The sequence below is a fragment of the Loxodonta africana genome, chromosome 13, assembly GCF_030014295.1.
Source record: "Loxodonta africana isolate mLoxAfr1 chromosome 13, mLoxAfr1.hap2, whole genome shotgun sequence".
Taxonomy (NCBI): domain Eukaryota; kingdom Metazoa; phylum Chordata; class Mammalia; order Proboscidea; family Elephantidae; genus Loxodonta; species Loxodonta africana.
In genome coordinates, this window is record NC_087354.1 from 43,632,304 (window position 1) to 43,644,744 (window position 12,441).

A 12,441-nucleotide genomic window follows, 5' to 3' on the forward strand; every position below is an offset into this window, starting at 1 on the left:
GGGGCGGAAGAAATGGGGCGGGTCCACGCACGCGCATGTAGTACACTCCGGCGGCGTCACGTTCGGGGGCGGGGCGGGGCGGGGCGGGGCGCTCAGTAGGGGGCGTGGGAGGTAAGTGCGCGCGCGCCTGCTCGCCTGCAGCCGAGGAGTCGCGCGGGGCGGGGCCGTGTGCGCGGGGTCGGGGCCGCGCGGGCCGTAGCAGACGAGGTAGGCGGCGGCGGTTGGCTGAGGCTGCTAAGTCCGACCAGGACGGTGAGAGGCGGCGGAGGCGGTCTCCGCGGCACCCGCAGAGCGGCCGACAGCAGTCGAGGCGGCGGTCCAACGCGTGCTCTCTGGGCGGGGTGCGGCGGGGGATGTGCCTGCCCAGCCCGGGCGGAGTCTGTCTGACAGGGCGGGGGATGCGCGGCGGCCGCTCGCCGGGACGCTGAAGCAGCCGGGCCCAGGCTCCCGAAACCGTCCGACCCTGTGTGGCCTCCACCTCAGCCGCCTCCTCCGGCCTGACTCTGGGGCCGAGGCTGGGAGGCGGCTTCCGCCGACGAGGAGGGGACTGTGGTGGCCGCAGCGGCGGAGCCCGAGGTAAGACCCGCCCCAGCCGCCCAGAGGCCCCGGCCCAGCCCACGTCTCTGTCTCGCTCCTTGGCTTCTGCACGGCCGCCCCGCCCCGCCCCGCCGCAGCGGAGACGCCCCGCGAGCGAGTCTAGCCCGAGCCTCCCCGATACTCGACCTCGGCCCCGGTCGACCCCACCCATCGTATCTTCCATTGGTCGGACGCTGTCCCGGCCCTCCAGTCCCCGCGGTGCTTGTGCAGACCCCACTAGCACCCCCTCAGACTCTCTTAGCATCCGTAATGGAGCCGCCAGACTCCGTTACATCCCATAAGCTGACCCGATCCTAGTTCCCCTGAGACCCAGCCACGGCCGCCCCTCAACCCACTGCGACCCCCTCCTCCAAGGCAGAGCTGTCGCTACTGCCGCCCCCCGACCCCCCTCACAGCTGCTCACTGGCAAGTCCGCTGGCTCTTCCCTGACCCATCACGGCTTTAGGACACTGCATTTCGTGATGGTCTTTTCTCCCAGTTGATCTGGAGTCAGGCCCACTTTAGACGCTGTCACAGGCATCGGCCTCTTCCCTACCCCCTCCCACAGATTCCGGCAAATCTGTTCTCTTTCTCCCCAGTTGTGATCCTTTCTTTAGTTGGAAAGGCTTTGCCAGGGAGTCCGGAGGGGAGTTTGCTTAGCCTGGTGTATTCCCCGCCAGTAGGGCTTATACCCACTGAGACCTACGTTTGGAGGGTTTGAGCTGGCAACTAAAGGAGGGAGGGAGAGGGAAGCACAGGGCATGGGGTGTGTGTGTACAATTACAAGGTCACAGAGGCTGCTCCTCATTTGTCTTCTGTAGAACGTGTGATAGCCCAGATCTGTGAGATAGCACAGATCTGACATTTTAGGGGCCTCTATAAGAATTATAAGAATCACGTTACACTAATTGACATAACTGTGCCTCTGTATATATTATTTACTTGGAGATTTTTACGGCTCTTTCACACCGTTTTGGAGGGGACTAGGGGACTTTTTTTTTGATGTTTTTGAATTTACTGGGAAAATAAAGACCTACAACTTTCTCTTAATCCCTAAAGATTTGAATGTCAATTTTACAATAAATTCCTGCTATTTGGTGCTTGGAGCAAGTCCAAAAATCATGCCGTGTACATTGATGTCATTATCAGCGGCCTTCTCCCCAGTAGTAAAACATTGAAGAAAATATTGTTTGTTGAAGTTGAACTCCTGAGCTGTCGAGAAGGAAATGTAATGTTGCATCAAGTGATCCGTGCGTAATTTTAAGGTTGGCATATTTAAGCAGTTCCCTTGAAGGGATGAAAATGAAGTAGAGAGTGGTCTTTGTAGTGACTAATTTTTATTTTGTGTGTGTGTGACGGGGCTGGGGAGGGAGAAAATCGTATTAAAATTATTTATAGATGATAACTAGACATGGTATAAAAGTCAAAACGTTCAAAAGAACACGTAGTAAGAAGTTTCTCTTTTCGTTTTGTCCTCTAGTCGTACAGTTTGCCTTTTGGAGTCAACCACCATTTCCAGCTTCTTGTGTAGCCTTCCTTGGTATTTCCAGCAGATATGAGCCTTTTTGAGCCTATACTTTATATTCTTAAAAAACGCACATGCCATACACAAACAGTTGCATACTATACACTCTGTTTTTTGGTTTCTTAATAATTGGTCTTACAAAAAAAAAACAAACTGTTGCTGTCAAGTTGATTCTGACTCATAGCAACCCCGTAGGTCAGAGTAGAACTGCCCCATACGGTTTCCGAGGGTATAATCTTTACAGAAGCAGACTGCCACATCTGTCTCTCTTGGAGCGGCTGGTGGATTTGAACTACTGACCTTTTGGTTAACAGCTGAGTGCTTAACCACCGTGCCACCAGGGTTCCTTTAATTGGTCCTAGAGATCACTTTTTAACAGTGCATGTGGAAGTGTCTCATTTAATGGCTGGATAGTATTTCATTTTGGTGGACTTGAGGTTATTTTCAGACTTTTGCTTCTACAAATAATACTTTGTGTTTTTCTTTCAAATGTGTCAGCAGTTATGGTAGGTATATGTTTAAATAGTTTTTGGGATTTGAAAAAAATTTCCTAATGATTCTTTTTGTGTTGCATCTCCAAAAATCAAAACAACTAAATTTTTTATTGAGCCTCTGAGCTTCCATGGTGTGACTAGCTTTGATAATGGTTATAATGTTTATCAGATAACTTGGTGAAGGGCATAAAGCAGGGGACTGAAATGACCAGATTTTGATTTTTAAAAAGGTTACTTAGGCATCAGTAAGGATGGTGGATTGAAGGGTAGAGTAAAGCTAAAGGCAAGACTACCAGCAGGGCAGGCAAATGATGATGGTGGGTCTAGACTTGAATGATGGGAGTTGACTGGGCTCCGTGATTTAATTGTATTTGGGGTTAGGGATTAGGGAGAAGATGCTTAGAGAGTTAGACCCAGGTTTAGACCCAGGTTTCTAGCTTGTTTCTTTCACTGAAGTGAGGATCTACATGAGGGCAGAGTGAGATTTTTATTTTGTCAAGGAAGAGGGATAAACCAAAACCCAACCCAGTGCCATCGAGTCGATTCCAACGCATAGCGACCCTATTATAGGATAGAGTAGAACTGCCCCGTAGAGGTTCCAAGGAGCGCCTGGCGGATTTGAACTGCAGACCTTTTGGTTAGCAGCCGTAGCACTTAACCACTATGCCACCACGGTGTTAGGAAGAGGGATAGAGGGGTTTAAATTTGTGACACGTTGAGTTTGGGTGATTGGTTCTTTCTGATGTAGATGGCTGGTAGTCAGTAGAATTAGTGGCCAAAGCTAAGTATCAAGTTTGGATTGATGAAAACTTGGGTTCTAGATTTTGGAGGGAAAAGGGTATAGGCATGAAGAGGAAAGGGTGTAAGAGAGAAACCTGACGTTTAAAGTACGGGTAGAGTTGAATGTGTTTAAGCTAGTGAATTATTTGATAAATTCTTTGAAAAATTTTGTTATGTTACTTTAAGCATCAACAATGACATTCACTGCCTAATATATGACTTTTTTTAAAAAACAGTTTTCTTCTTTGGTTAATAGTTGTATAGATCATGAAGAAGTGGAGTGTACTTAGATTTTTAAAAAAGTAAAACCTCAGTAGAAACTAGTAATATAAAATTTATCTTTCCTAATCATTTGGGTTTTACTGTCTGTAGAAGTTTGTTCAGTCTTTAATGTTTACAAACAGGTGCAGAGGGTTTGGAAATACGGTTTTCCAGGAATTTTAAGTTTTCGTATGCATGATTTTTAGCTATATTAACTTAGTTTGATATATTGTTGTTGTTGATAGTTGTCATTGAGTTGAATTCTGACTTAATGGTCATCCCAAGTGTGCAGAGTAGAACTGCTCCATAACATTTTCAAGGCTGTGACTTTTTGGAAGCAAAGCATCTCTGGGTGGGTTTGAACCACCAACCTTAAGGTTAGTAGTCCAGCGCTTAACCATTTATGCCACCCTGGGACTCCTGAAATAAGTTTTAGTATCTCAAAATTATCTAGTGGTTATAAAACCTTGATTTCTAAGAAACTGTGTACAAACATTTTAATTAATTCTCAGAATCCTTCTCTTAAGGTAAACAAGTACTTTTATTTCTGTTTTGAAAAGAGAAAACAAAGGCAAGGAAGGTTAGAGAATTTTGCCAATTGTCATCACATCAGTTGTAGAGTTCATTGGATCTCCATTTTTTTGAGTGAACCCCACCTGTTCCTTACCTCTTGTTTTGAATTTTCCTCGGCCTGTTGCTGCTTCTGTTGTGTGCCGTGCCGTTGAGTTGATTCTGACTCCTAGCGACCTGGTAGGACAGAGGAGAACTGCCCCATAGGGTTTCCTAGGCTGTAAATCTTTACAGGAGCAGACCACCAGGTCTTTTTTCTCTCAGAGCAAGCTGGTAGGCACTGACCTTTTGGTTAGCAGCCGAGTGTTTTAACCATTGCGCCACCTGGGCTGCTTCTTACTTCTTCTACCCCACGTAACACCATTTTTCCTATCCTTATCTTCGTTTCTTCCACTCAGTGGCAGAGGCATCCGCCTTCCTCTTTCTCACTGATGATGATCAACTAGTAATTTATTCCCTTTCTTGGCTTTATATTGAATGCCCCTCTTCTTTTTATTGGGGTTTTCTCCTTAGCATGAAAACATGTTCAGATTTCTTCCATGTTTTAGAAAATCCTGTTTTGGATTCTGTTTCCCTGTGGTGCCCTGATTCTCTGTTTATTCATTGCTAAGCTTTTACAGAATATTAACTTCAAGTTCCGTTTATTCCCTGTTTTCCTGTAACCTGACTTCTCTCCTCATTATTCCACCAAAACTGCATTCTCAACAAAATTGCTGATGCGAAATTCAGGGGACACGTTCTAGTCCTTATTTAACTTGACTTCTGACCGTGTCCTCTTTGGAATTCTGTTCCCTTGGAGGAATAGAGTAGCTCTCTGCTGGTTTTTTGATCTTTTTCTTTCTCTGACCCTAACATTTTGATATTTCTTCAGGGTTTATTACTAGTTTGCATTTCTTCACACTTGATACTTGTTATGGATTGAGTTGTGTCCCTCTAAAACATAAGTTGTAAATCCTACCCTCTATGCTTGTACTTGAGGAGCCCTGGTGGTGCAGTGGTTAAAGCACTGGCCTGCTAACCAGAAGGTCAGCAGTTCAAACCCACCAGCTACTATGGGGGAGAAAGATGTGCTTCTGTAAAGATTATAGCCTTGGAAATCCTATGGGGCAGTTCTACTCTGTCCTATAGGTCCACTATGAATTGGAGTCGACTGGAAGGCAGTGGGTTCTGTTCAGTTTGATACCTGTGGTTATAATCCCATTTGGGAATGGGTTGTCTTTGTTATGTTAATGGGACAAAATTAGTATAGGGTGTATCTTGAGTCAATCTCTTTTGAGACATAAAAGAGATTAAGCAACTGAGCAGAAGAGTGATGGGGGAAGAGAGATGCCAGGACACATGAAGGCCTCCAAGGAACTTGGAAGCAGAAGCTCAAAGAGACAAGGACCTTCCTCCAGAGCCAACACTGAGAGAAAGCCTTCCCCTAGAGGTGACACCTTGAATTTGAACTTCTAGCCTCCTAAACTGTGAGAAAATGAATTTTTTTTTGTTAAACCCACCCACTTGAGTATTTCTGTTATAGAAGCACGAGATAACTAAGACAGTGCTCTTGGATGATCTTATTTACACCTTTGTGGTTTGATTTGCTGTTCTGGTTATCTATAGCTGCATAATAAATTAACTCCAGAATTGTAGCGCCTAAACAACCCTTTATTTTGGTCATGATTTTGTGGTTTGGGAAGGGCTCAGCTGGGAAGTTCTTATTTGAGATCTCTTATGCAGCTGAACTGGCAGAGTTACAACAAAGGCTTCTTCACTTAAAGATCTGGTGCTTGGGCTGGAAGACTCAAACAGTGGGGGACTAGTTTCTGGTGGCATCACTTTCTCTTTTTCTCTATTCAGTCTCTCCAGCATGATGGCTTTGTAGTAGCCAGACTTCTTACATGGCAGCAAAGGGCTCCAAAGGTTGGTATTTTAAGGCAGAGGACCAGGTAGAACTTGTTTTTGATCTAGCTTTAGGAAGTCACTTCTTGCCCCATTTTATTAGTTAGAAGTGAGTAAATAAGGCCAGCTTATATTGAATTAGTATATTGAATTAGACTCTACCTCTTGATGTGAGGAGAGTCAGAGAATTTGCAAACAGGTTTTAAAGCCTCAACATCAACTACATGTATAGATTCCTAAGTCTAGAGTTGCTGCTTATGGTTCTCACCCCTGCCGTAGACCCATGTAAATCACTGCCTAATGCATATCTCCTTTTGAATTCACATTTCACAGGCACCTCAATCCAAACATGTAGAAAACAAAACTCTCTCTTCTCTCCAAAAAGGGGAGGGGTATAGAAACAGCAACAAATTTTTTTCTTCCTGAGTTCCTATCTTGATGAGTGGTACCACTCTTCTCAAAAAGCCTTCTGGAGTCTGGGAATCATTCATGACTCCATCTGTACCTGACTGCCCACATCCAGCTGGTCACTACATCCTTTACATTCTCCTTCATAATATTTCAAGTGAATTCTTTATTGCTGTTTTTTGTTGTTTCTTCCTTATTTTAACCTGAAATATCTTTTGGGCTTCCGTAATGCTGTCTCAGTGATCTTCTTGCCTTCTCTCTTCTGTCTCTTGATTTATTTGCCACACCCCTTAGTTCATTCTCTGCCCTGCTGCCAGAATCAGTGTTCTAAAATGCTCTTTTAGTTAGGCTTTTTCAGTGGCAAGGAAGACACTCAAATTACCTTTAGTAATGGAGTGCTTATTGAAAGGAAACATACACAAGGGAACCCAGGAAAAACTGAACAAGCTCGTCTCAAGAAGAGGAACTTAATACAGCTGGAAGCAAGAGAAGATGGACTTCACTCACTCTAGTGCTCTATTGTTTACTTGTTTTAGCTACTCTCTCCATTGCTTTCTAGTTTATTCTCTCTCTGAGTATTGTTTTTTCTGTCTCATAGCTTCCATTTATTCGTGGTTTCTTTATAACTACTTAAAACACCCCTGTCATCCCCATGCCAACATCTTGCCTCCTGGCTGCTATCTTTTTAGCTTAAGCTCCTGTTGCTAACTTCTTCCTCCTTAGGATTTTTGATTCAGATTCCAAGGAAAAAATCTCTTTGGCTCAGCTTTTTTCCTCATGGACTGCTACCAAACTTGTGTACTTGTGTTATGTGTCTGTTCCTGGCCATTTAGTGTTGGCTGTGTGTGTATATGTATATTTGGGTGTGGTGCAGGGTCATAATGATGAAAAGCAAGGGGCAGTGTGCAGGCTGATTTCCTACAAGATGGGGTTTTGGGCATGGCAGGCACCATAATTGACATGTATAATACAAATGAAAGATCTGTAGTGCTTTCTCATGCTTTCAGGATTAAGTTTAAACTCTGTTGTATGGCATGTGAATGAGATCCTTCATGATCTGACTCTTTCTTCAGTTTTTTCCCTTGCTGTCTTCCTCAGATTCTTTGATCCACTGTTTCTGAACTTAGGCATCCTCTCATGTAAGGCTCTTTCTCCCTTGTCTTTGCTGTGGCAGTTCCCTTTCCCTGTCTTCCATTCCCTTTTTTCTTTGCTTTGCAACCTCCTGTCTGACTTTAGGACTCCAGCTCAGATGTATCTTTCCCAGGAAGCTTCCCGCACCCCTTCTAGTTTAAGTTAGGTGCCACTTCCCTGTGCTCCTGTAGTGCGTAGTGCTTACTTCTATCACATCTCTGTAACGAAATTGACTAACTCCTTTTCTGTTTACTCCACTAGACTGTAACGTCTTTGGTCATAGGGATGATACTAGTGCTCTCTAGTAAGACAGGTTTTTAGACTGAGGATATTTTTAATGTAAGGTTTTTTATTAAATTATACATAAAAAAGTACACAGATCATAAATAAACAGTTGGATGAATTTTTACCAAGTGAACACACCAGTATAAGCAGTATTCACATCGAGATACAAAATATTACTAGAACTTCACAAGCCATCGTGTGCCTTCTTCTAGTTACTAATCTAGTTCAAAGAGGATTTAATTTTAAAAGGGAAAATTGTTTAACGTTTATTTTCTCTGTGTATTTTGCGTGTACCTTTTTTTTTAGACATACAATGACCAAAGGTATTGGAACTTTGACCCTATACAAAGAACATACATAATCTATATTATGGTATAGAGACATAATTTTGGCATACTTTTATGCAGTAGACATTCAAAACATATAGTGTTTTCTAATACTTAAACTTATGGGGTTGTTTGTGTTTAGGCATTTTTTCTTATAAATTAATATCACCGTTTTAGAGTGATAGAGAAGAATATGATCAAAGTATTTATGCTGAAAATACAGATTATTTTTGAATGGTGACCATAACTAGGAATAAACAAACAAACAAAAAAAACCCCAAACCCAGTGCCTTCGAATTGATTCTGACTCATAGCGACCCTACAGGACAGAGTAGAACTGCCCCATAGAGTTTCCAAGGAGCGCCTGGCAGATAACTAGGAATAGGTATATACTAAACATAAAGCACTTTCCAAATGGTATTTGGCCTCTAGGTTTTAAATGTGAATTATGTTGCTAGCATATTTTGGCAATGGGGTCATCCAGCGGGCAGCTGGAGTGTAATTTTACATGTACAGGGAGAAAAGGACTAGCTGTCCTATGTCATGGACAGCTGCTTTGCTAAGAATCCTTTTTTTTTTTTTTTATAACTGGCAATAATTTTAGAGTATACTTTTTCTCAAAGTTTTTATTTTTAAAAAATATCAAGGTATTCTTTTAAACCTATTTTTTCGTAGATGGGCTTTTCTGCCTGTTAATGTGAAATCCATTAAGTCCACGTAAGTGGAAAGAATATGGACTTTCAAACCAAAAGATTAGGATTCAAGTTCCAGCCTCATCACTTAAGAGCTGTTGTTCATGGACAAGTCACTTAAGACTTCCGAGGTTTAGAATGTTCATCTTTCAAACGGGGATAATATTTACCTCAAAAGATTATCATTAGGGTTAAGCAATTTATGTAAAGCACCAGACACATAGTAAAAAATGTAGGCACTCATCAAATCTTCCTTTTATCCTTTGAATGTGTATTTTTTGTTACGTTTACATATGAGATCAAGAATTTTAAAGAATTTCATTATATGCCTTTTTAGATTACATGGCTAAGAAGTTTGTTGCTAATAGAAGTAAATCTTAGAAGGATAACCTAGTAGCTTTCTTTCAAATGTGATTATATTTTTCAGTTGAAATTTTTTGGTAGAAATGCTTTTTTTGTGTGTTATAATATATAATATTAATGGGTGTTGAAATGTATTTTGATTCAGTGTGAAGTATCCTAACAAAACGTGTTCTGTTTGCCAATGACAAACATTCCTTAAATCGTTGGTAAATTGCAGTACTATTGCTGTTTGTAGTGTGTAAGTATTTGTTTGAAATCTATTTACTTTCATCGATCAGATGATAGTGGAGTGAGTAATCTCTGCAAATTTTTTTTTTTAACATAAGGGAGAAAGTTACTCAGGCGACTGTGGACTGTGCTTATAAGTGATTTTTGGATCATATTTTTCGCTTATTTTTATAAATCTGCCTCTTTTAGTCCTCTTCCTACTTTTTTCTTGAACTTAAAGAAATGTAGAAAAGTTGAAAGAATACAACAGAGAATACTAACATACCCAATATATAGGTTCAGAAGTTAACTTACATTGTATTTGCTTTATTGTTCTCTGTGTGTGTGTATACTTTTGCTGAACTTTGTGAAAGTAAGTTTACTTAAAAGTACTTAAGCGTATACAGGAAAGCCTGTGAAATGCAGAGTCTGCATAAGGCAGAAACCTGTCAGAGAATGAAAACGCAAAGATTTTCCACTAAAACAAGTGATAGAAAAGTGGTAGACTGCACCCCATGAAAGGTGGAAAACTTGTGAGACCAGGAAAAACAAGGCAGTCCCGTTGAGTTCTGGCTCTCAAAAGTTTCACTGTGTCTCCTAAGAAAGTAGAGATTCTTCAGATCACCATAGTACCATTACCAACACCTAAGAAAAATAACAGTTCCCTAGTAATATTTAATATTCAATATATACTTGAATATCCCCAATTATCCTCTAAGGTGATTATTATAAGATTCTTGCATTGCATTTGTCTGTTCAGTCTCTTAACTTTGAAGTCTTTACTCCTCTCCCTATTACATTGAACTATTGAAGAGACCAGATCATTTATTTTGTAGAATTCTCTGTTTTCTAGAATTAACTGATTTTTTTGTTATTTAACTTGTTCCTCTGAATACCCAGTAAACTGGAAATTATGTTTTAAGGGCTTGATTAAATTCATGTTAATTTTTTTCTGGCAAAAATACTTCCTAAGTGATTCCGTACTTCATGTTATGTATTTTGGGAGGCATATAACGTCAGGTGATATAAGTTTGATGAAGTTTAAAGTGACATTGCTGTATCTCTCCATTGTAAGGGTACATTCTTTCCCTTCTACAGTCGCAACTACAGTAACCTGTGGGGTGATGTTATCTAATCATTTCAGCTTCCTTTGTTGATCATTAGGTGAATCGCTTATTTAATTGAGGGTTACAAAGTGGTGATTTTTCTGATCCTAAAATTCTTCTACATTTATTAGCTATCATTCTTTATTATGTTGAATCACCAAACATTCCTGGAATAAATCCCACTTGGTCATGACGTATAATCCTTTTAATGTGCTGTTGGATTCGATTTGCTAGTATTTTCTTGAGGATTTTTGTGTCTGTTTTCAGAAGGAATGTTGGTCTGTGGCTTTCTTTTCTTATGGTATCTTTGTCTGGCTTTGGTACCAAGATAATGCTGGCCTTATAAAATGTGTTAGGAAGTGTTCCTTCCTCTTGTATTTTTTGGAGGAATTTGGGTAGGATTGGTGTTAACTCTTTTTCATTGACCGGTCTTGCCATTTCTCTTGGGTAAAACATGTAGGGGTGAAATTGCTGGGTTATAGATATGTTTATTAGAAACTCCCAATCAGTTTTCGAAGGTGTTTGTATCGTTTTACACTATCAGTAAAGTCGTTCCGCATATTTGTTCATTATGGATATTGCCGGTATTTTAAAATTTGGCTTTTCTGGTGGGTATATAGTGGTATATCATTGTGGTTTTAAGGTATTAAGCACCTTTTTATATGTGTGTTGGCCACTGTGATATTTTATTTTGGGAAGTGCAGTTGAAAACTTTTGCCATTAAATTTTTTTTTCCAGATTGTTGATTTGTAGGAGTTTCTTATATATTTTGGAAATGAGTCCTTTGCAATAGATGTATTTTTTTCTCCCAGTTTGTAGTGTGCCTTTTCACTTTCTTAATGGTGTATTTTAATGGACAGAAGTTTTTAATTTTAATGAAGTCTGACTTATTAATTTTTTTCTTTCGTGTTGTTGTTGTTAGGTGCCGTTGAGCCGGATCTGACTCATAAAGACCGTATGTACAACAGAACAAAACACTGTCCGGTCCTGCACCATCCTCATAATTGTTGCTGTGTTTGAGCCCATTGGTGCAGCCACTGTGTCAGTCCATCTCATTGAGGGTCTTCCTCTTTTTCGCTGACCCCCTATCAAGCATGGTGTCCTTCTCTAGGGATTGGTCCCTCCTGATAACATGTTCAAAGCAAGGGAGATGAAGTCTCACCATCCCCGCTTTTAAGGAGCACTCTGCCTGTACTTCTTCTAAGACAGATATGTTCATTCTAGCACTGCATGGTATATTCAGTATTGTTCACCAATGCTGTAATGCAGGGGCATCAATTCTTCTTTGGTCTTCCTAATTCATTGTCCAGCTTTCAATGCACATAAAGAGATTGTGAATACCATGGCTTGGATTAGGCACACTTTAGCCCTCAGGGTGCCATCTTTGCTCTTTAACATTTTAAAGAGGTGTTTTGCAGCCATTTTGTCCAGTGCAATTTGTCTTGACTGCTACTTCCATGGGCGTTGATAGTAGATTGAAGAAAGATGAAATTCTTGACAACTTCAGTATTTTTTGTATTTATCATGCTCTTATTTCTTTTATAGTGCTGCCTTTTTTTATCCTGAGAAACCTCTACCTATCCCAAGAGTACAAAGATATTTTATGTTTTCTTCTAGAAGATTTTTTGTGTTAAATATCTTCATAATTTATCTAGAATTAAATTTGTATATGATATAAAGTGGGGGGTCAAAATTCATTTTTTTCAAAAAGACCAAACTAACGGGTCTGACAGAGACCGGAGAAACCCCAAGAACATGGCCCCAGGACACCCTTTCAGCTCAGTAATGAAGTCACTCCTGAGGTTCACCCTTCAGCCCAAGATTAGACAGTCC

General features: G+C 41.0%; 1 protein-coding gene across 14 annotated transcripts in view; it reads left to right on the forward strand.

Moving 5' to 3' along the window:
• MYO9A (myosin IXA) overlaps nucleotides 1-12,441 on the forward strand; it is a 247,598-nt gene that overhangs the window by 144 nt on the left and 235,013 nt on the right. For 3 of the 14 annotated variants that reach the window (XM_023552880.2, XM_010593724.3, XM_023552881.2), the window contains exon 1: nucleotides 378-576. The exons of 1 other annotated variant lie outside the window; for it this stretch is intronic. The gene's annotated coding sequence lies outside the window, so the exon portion shown is untranslated. Of the gene's footprint in view, nucleotides 1-182; nucleotides 208-376; nucleotides 577-11,530; nucleotides 11,564-12,441 lie in introns of those variants that run through there. 10 more of the 14 variants (XM_023552883.2, XM_010593726.3, XM_010593727.3 and 7 more) reach the window with 6 other exon arrangements.